The sequence below is a fragment of the Arachis duranensis genome, chromosome 3 (assembly GCF_000817695.3).
Source record: "Arachis duranensis cultivar V14167 chromosome 3, aradu.V14167.gnm2.J7QH, whole genome shotgun sequence".
Lineage (NCBI taxonomy): Eukaryota > Viridiplantae > Streptophyta > Magnoliopsida > Fabales > Fabaceae > Arachis > Arachis duranensis.
The window spans coordinates 77,568,596-77,574,284 of record NC_029774.3 but is presented as its reverse complement, the minus strand read 5'-3'; the positions used below and the strand labels follow the sequence as shown (position 1 = coordinate 77,574,284).

At 37.2% G+C, this 5,689-nt stretch overlaps 1 non-coding gene across 1 annotated transcript; it reads right to left on the bottom strand.

Annotated features, from left to right (window-relative positions):
* Positions 1-2,339: 2,339 nt before the first annotated feature.
* Positions 2,340-2,447, bottom strand: LOC127746284 (small nucleolar RNA R71). Its single transcript, XR_008007904.1, has one exon. It is a non-coding gene; the product is annotated as a small nucleolar RNA R71 (small nucleolar RNA).
* Positions 2,448-5,689: the final 3,242 nt, after the last annotated feature.

Genomic DNA, 5,689 nt, shown 5'->3' with positions numbered 1-5,689 from the left:
ATTATCCACCTAACTGAGATTTATAAGATGACCATAGCTTGCTTCATACCAACAATCTCCGTGGGATCGACCCTTACTCACGTAAGGTTTATTACTTGGACGACACAGTGCACTTGCTGGTTAGTTGTGCGAAGTTGTGAAGTTATGTTTGGACCATGGTATCATGCACCAAGTGTTTGGCGCCATTACCAGGGAGAGAACGAACATGAATGCCATTATCAGAAATTACAATTTTGCCTACCAAGTTTTTGGCGCCGTTGCCGGGGATTGTTCGGGTTTGGACAACTGACGGTTCATCTTGTTTCTCAGATTAGATAATTTTCTTTTCAAAAATTTTTCAAAAATCTCTAAAAAAATTTTTTTTCTTTATTTTCATTTTTCTAAAGATTAATTTTCGAAAAATCCAAAAAAAATTAGAAAATCATAAAATCAAAAATATTTTGTGTTTCTTGTTTGAGTCTTGGGTCAATTTTTAAGTTTGGTGTCAATTGCATGTTTTAAAATTTTTTTGCATTTTTCGAAAATTCATACATGTGTTCTTCATGATCTTCAAGTTGTTCTTGACAAGTCTTCTAGTTTGATCTTAATATTTTCTTGTTTTATGTCTTTTGTTGTTTTTCATGTGCATTTTTGCATTCATAGTGTCTAAGCATTGAAAATATCTAAGTTTGGTGTCTTGCATGTTTTTCTTTTCTTGAAAATTTTTCAAAAATAAGTCTTGATGTTCATTTTGATCTTCAAAGTGTTTTTGGTGTTCATCTTGACATTCATAGTGTTCTTGCATGCATCATGTGTTTTGGTTCATAATTTTCATGTTGTGAGTCATTTTTTATGTTTTTCTCTCTCATCATTAAAAATTCAAAAATAAAAAAATATCTTTTCCTTGTTTTACTCATAATCTTCGAAATTTTGGGTTGAAAAATCTTATCTTTTCAAAACTTTTTTCAATTTTAAAAATCTTATCTTTTCAATTTTAAAAATCTTTCTTGTTAGTCAGGTCAAAATTTCAATTTTAAAAATCTTATCTTTTTAAAACTTTTTCAAAAATCAAATATTTTTCATTTTTTTACTATTTTTTCGAAAATTTTAAAAATTAATTTTCAAAATATTTTTCTTAATTTTATCTCATAATTTTCGAAACTTTACTAACAATTAATGTGATTGATTAAAAAATTTGAAGTTTGTTACTTTCTTGTTAAGAAATATTCAATCTTTAAATTCTAGAATCATATTTTTTAGTTTCTTGTTAGTCAAGTAATTAATTTTATATTTTAAAATTTAATTCTTTTTCAACTATATCTTTTTAATCATATCTTTTCAAATAATATCTTTTCAAATTTTTTTTTTCAAAATATCTTTTCTAACTTCTTATATCTTCTCAAAATTAATTTTCAAATCTTTTTCAACTAACTAATTGACTTTTTGTTTGTTTCTTATCTTTTTCAAAACCACCTAACTACTTTTCTTTCTCTAATTTTCGAAAATTTCTCCCTCCTTTTTTAAAATTCGTTTTAATTAATTAATTATTTCAAATTTTAATTTTAATTTTATTTCTTCTCTTAATTTTCGAAAATCACTAACTCTTTTTCAAAATTTATTTTCGAATTTCTCCTCTCATCCTATTCTGCTTATTTATTTATTTACTAACACTTCTCTTCATCTCAAGAATCTGAACCTATCTTCACCCTTGTGTTTGGATTCTTACCTTTTCCTTCTTACATTCCCTTTTTCGTCTACTAACATAAAGGAATCTCACTACTGTGGTAAAGAGGATCCCTATTATTATTTTCTGTTCCCTTCTTTTCCATATGAGCAGGAGCAAGGACAAGAACATTCTTGTTGAAGTAGATCCTGAACCTGAAAGGACTCTGAAGAGGAAACTAAGAGAAGCTAAATTACAACAATCCAGAGACAACCTTACAGAAATTTTCGAAAAGGAAGAGGAGATGGCAGCCAAAAATAATAATGCAAGAAGGATGCTTAGTAATTATACTACACCTACTTCCAAGTTTGATGGAAAAAGCATCTCAATCCCTGCCATTGGAGCAAACAATTTTGAGCTGACACCTCAACTAGTTGCTCTACTGCAATAGAACTGCAAGTTCCATGGACTTCCATCAGAAGATCCCTACCAATTTTTAACTGAGTTCTTGCAGATCTATGAGACTGTTAAGACTAATGGAGTAGATCCTGAAGTCTACAGGCTCATACTTTTCCCTTTTGCTGTAAGAGACAGAGCTAGAACATGGTTGGACTCACAACCTAAAGACAGCCTGGATTCTTGGGATAAGCTGGTCGCGGCCTTCTTGGCTAAGTTCTTTCCTCCTCAAAAGCTGAGCAAGCTTAGAGTGGATGTTCAGACTTTCAAACAAAAAGATGGTGAATCCCTCTATGAAGCTTGGGAAAGATACAAACAGATGACCAAAAGGTGTCCTTCTGACATGCTTTCAGAGTGGACCATTCTGGATATATTCTATTATGGTCTATCTGAGTTCTCTAAGATGTCATTAGACCATTCTGCAGGTGGATCCATTTACCTAAAGAAAACACCTGCAGAAGCTCAAGAACTTATTGACATGGTTGCAAATAACCAGTTCATGTACACTTCTGAGAGGAATTCCATGAATAATGGGACGCCTCAGAGGAAGGGAGTTCTTGAAATTGATGCTCTGAAAAATGCCATATTGGCTCAGAATAAAATATTGACTCAGCAAGTCAACATCATTTCTCAAAGTCTGAATGGATGGCCAAATGCATCCAACAGTAATAAAGAGGCCTCTTCTGAAGAAGAAGTTGATGATCCTGAGAACCCTGCAATGGCAGAGGTAAATTACATGGGTGAACCTTATGGAAACACCTATAATTCTTCATGGAAAAATCATCCAAATTTCTCATGGAAGGATCAACAAAAGACTCAACAAGCCTTTAATAATGGTGGAAGAAATAGGCTCAGCAATAGCAAGCCTTTTCCATCATCTTCTCAGCAACAGACAGAGAATTCTGAGCAGAGCACCTCTAATTTAGCAAAATTAGTCTCTGATCTGTCTAAGGCCATCTGTAAGTTTCATGAGTGAAACAAGGTCCTCCATAAGAAATTTGGAGGCACAAGTGGGCCAGCTGAGTAAGAAAATCACTGAAGCTCCTCCTAGTACTCTCCCAAGCAACACTGAAGAGAATCCAAAAAGAGAGTGCAAGGCCATTGACAATATCAACATGGCTGAACCTAGGGAGGAAGGAGAGGACGTGAATCCCAATGAGGAAGACCTCATGGGACGTCTCTCAAGCAAGAAGGAGTTTCCTATTGAGGACCTAAAGGAATCTGTGGCTCATATAGACACCATAGAGATTCCATTAAACCTCTTTCTGCCATTCATGAGCTCTAAAAACTATTCTTCCTCTGAAGAGGATGAAGATGTAACTGGAGAGCAAGTTGCTCAATATCTAGGGGCCATCATGAAGCTGAATGCCAAATTGTTTGGTAATGAGACTTGGGAAGGTGAACCTCCCTTGCTCATTAATGAACTAGATACATGGGTTCAGCAAACTTTACCTCAAAAGAGACAAGATCCTGGCAAATTCTTAATACCCTGTACATAGGCACCATGACCTTTGAGAAGGCTCTGTGTGACCTAGGGTCAGGCATAAATCTTATGCCACTCTCTGTAATGGAGAAGCTGGGGATCATTGAGGTACAGCCTGCCATATTCTCATTACAAATGGCAGACAAGTCAGTAAGACAAGCTTATGGATTGGTAGAGGACGTGTTGGTAAAGGTTGAAGGCCTTTACATACCTGCTGATTTTATAATCTTAGACACTATGAAGGAGGAGGATGAATGCATCATCCTTGGAAGACCTTTCCTAGCCACAGCAGGAGCTGTGATAGATGTTAATAGAGGATAATTAGTCCTTCAATTGAATGGGGACTACCTTGTGTTTAAGACCCAAGGGTGTTCTTCTTTAACAATGGAGAGGAAGCATGAAAAGCTTCTCTCAGTACAAAGTCAAACAGAGCCCCCACAATTAAACTCTAAGTTTGGTGTTGGGAGGCCACAGCCAAACTCTAAGTTTGGTGTTAAATCTCCACATCCAAACTCTAAGTTTAGTGTTGGGAGTCTACAACATTGACCTGATCACCTGTGAGGCTCCATGAGAGCCCACTGTCAAGCTAGTGACATTAAAGGGGCGCTCATTGGGAGGCAACCCAATTTTTATTTATCTAATTTTATTTTTCTTTTATTGTTCTTTTATGTTTTATTAGGTTCATGATCATGTGGAGTCACAACATAAATACTAAAATTAAAAATAGAATCTAAAACAGCAGAAGAAAAAGCACACCATGGAGGAAGAGCTTACTGGCATTTAAACGCCAGTACGGAGCATCTGGCTGGCGTTCAACGCCAGAACAGAGCATGGATCTGGAGTTGAATGCCAGAAACAAGTAGCATCCTAGTGTTTAAACGCCAGGAATACATCCTGAGGAAACCTGGCACTAAACGCTAGAAACAAGCATGGAACTGGCGTTCAACGCTAGAAACATGCTGCAAATAGGCGTTGAACGCCCAAAACAAGCATGGATCTGGCATTCAACACCAGAAACAAGCATCAATCTGGTGTTGAACGCCAGGATTGCATGCAGAGGGCGTTTTACACGCCTCATTGGTGCAGGGATGTAAATCCTTGACACCTCAGGATCTGTGGACCCACAGGATCATCTCAAGATCTGTGGACCCCACAAGATCCCCACCTACCTCAACTCACCTTCTCTCCTCTTCACACAATCCAATAACACTCTTCCCAAAAACCCTTCACCAATCACCTCAATCTCTCTTCCCTATCGCCTCTTCACCACTCACATTCATCCACTCTTCCCTATAAACCCCACCTACCTTCAAAATTCAAAATCTCTTTCCCACCCAAACCCACCCTAAATAGCCGAACCTACTCCCTCCCCTTTCACTATATAAAGCCATCTATCCTTCTTCATTTTCGCACACCACAACCCTCTCTTCTTCACCTTGGCCGAAACCACACACTTCTCCCTTTCCTCCATATTTTCTTCTTCTTCTTCTTCTTCGTTCTTCTCTTGCTTGAGGGTGAGCAATATTCTAAGTTTGGTGTGGTAAAAGCATATCTTTTTTGTTTTTCTATAACCATTGATGGCACCTAAGGCCAGAGAAACCTCTAGAAAAGGGAAAGGGAAGACAAAAGCTTCCACCTCCGAGTCATGGGAGATGGAGAGATTCATCTCCAAAGCCTATCAAGACCACTTCTATGATGTTGTGGCCAAGAAGAAGGTGATCCCTAAGGTCCCTTTCAAATTCAAGAAAAATGAGTATCCGGAGATCCGACATGAGATCCAAAGAAGAGGTTGGGAAGTTCTGACCAACCCCATTCAACAAGTCAGAATCTTAATGGTTCAAGAGTTCTATGCCAATGCATAGATCACTAGGAACCATGATCAAAGTGTGAATCCGAATCCAAAGAATTATCTTACAATGGTTCGGGGGAAATACTTAGATTTTAGTCCAGAAAATGTAAGGTTGGCATTCAACTTGCCCATGATGCAATGAGATGCACGCCCCTACACTAGAAGGGTCAACTTTGATCAAAGGTTGGACCAAGTCCTTATGGATATATGTGTGGAAGGAGCTCAATGGAAAAGAGACTCCAAAGGCAAGCCGGTTCAA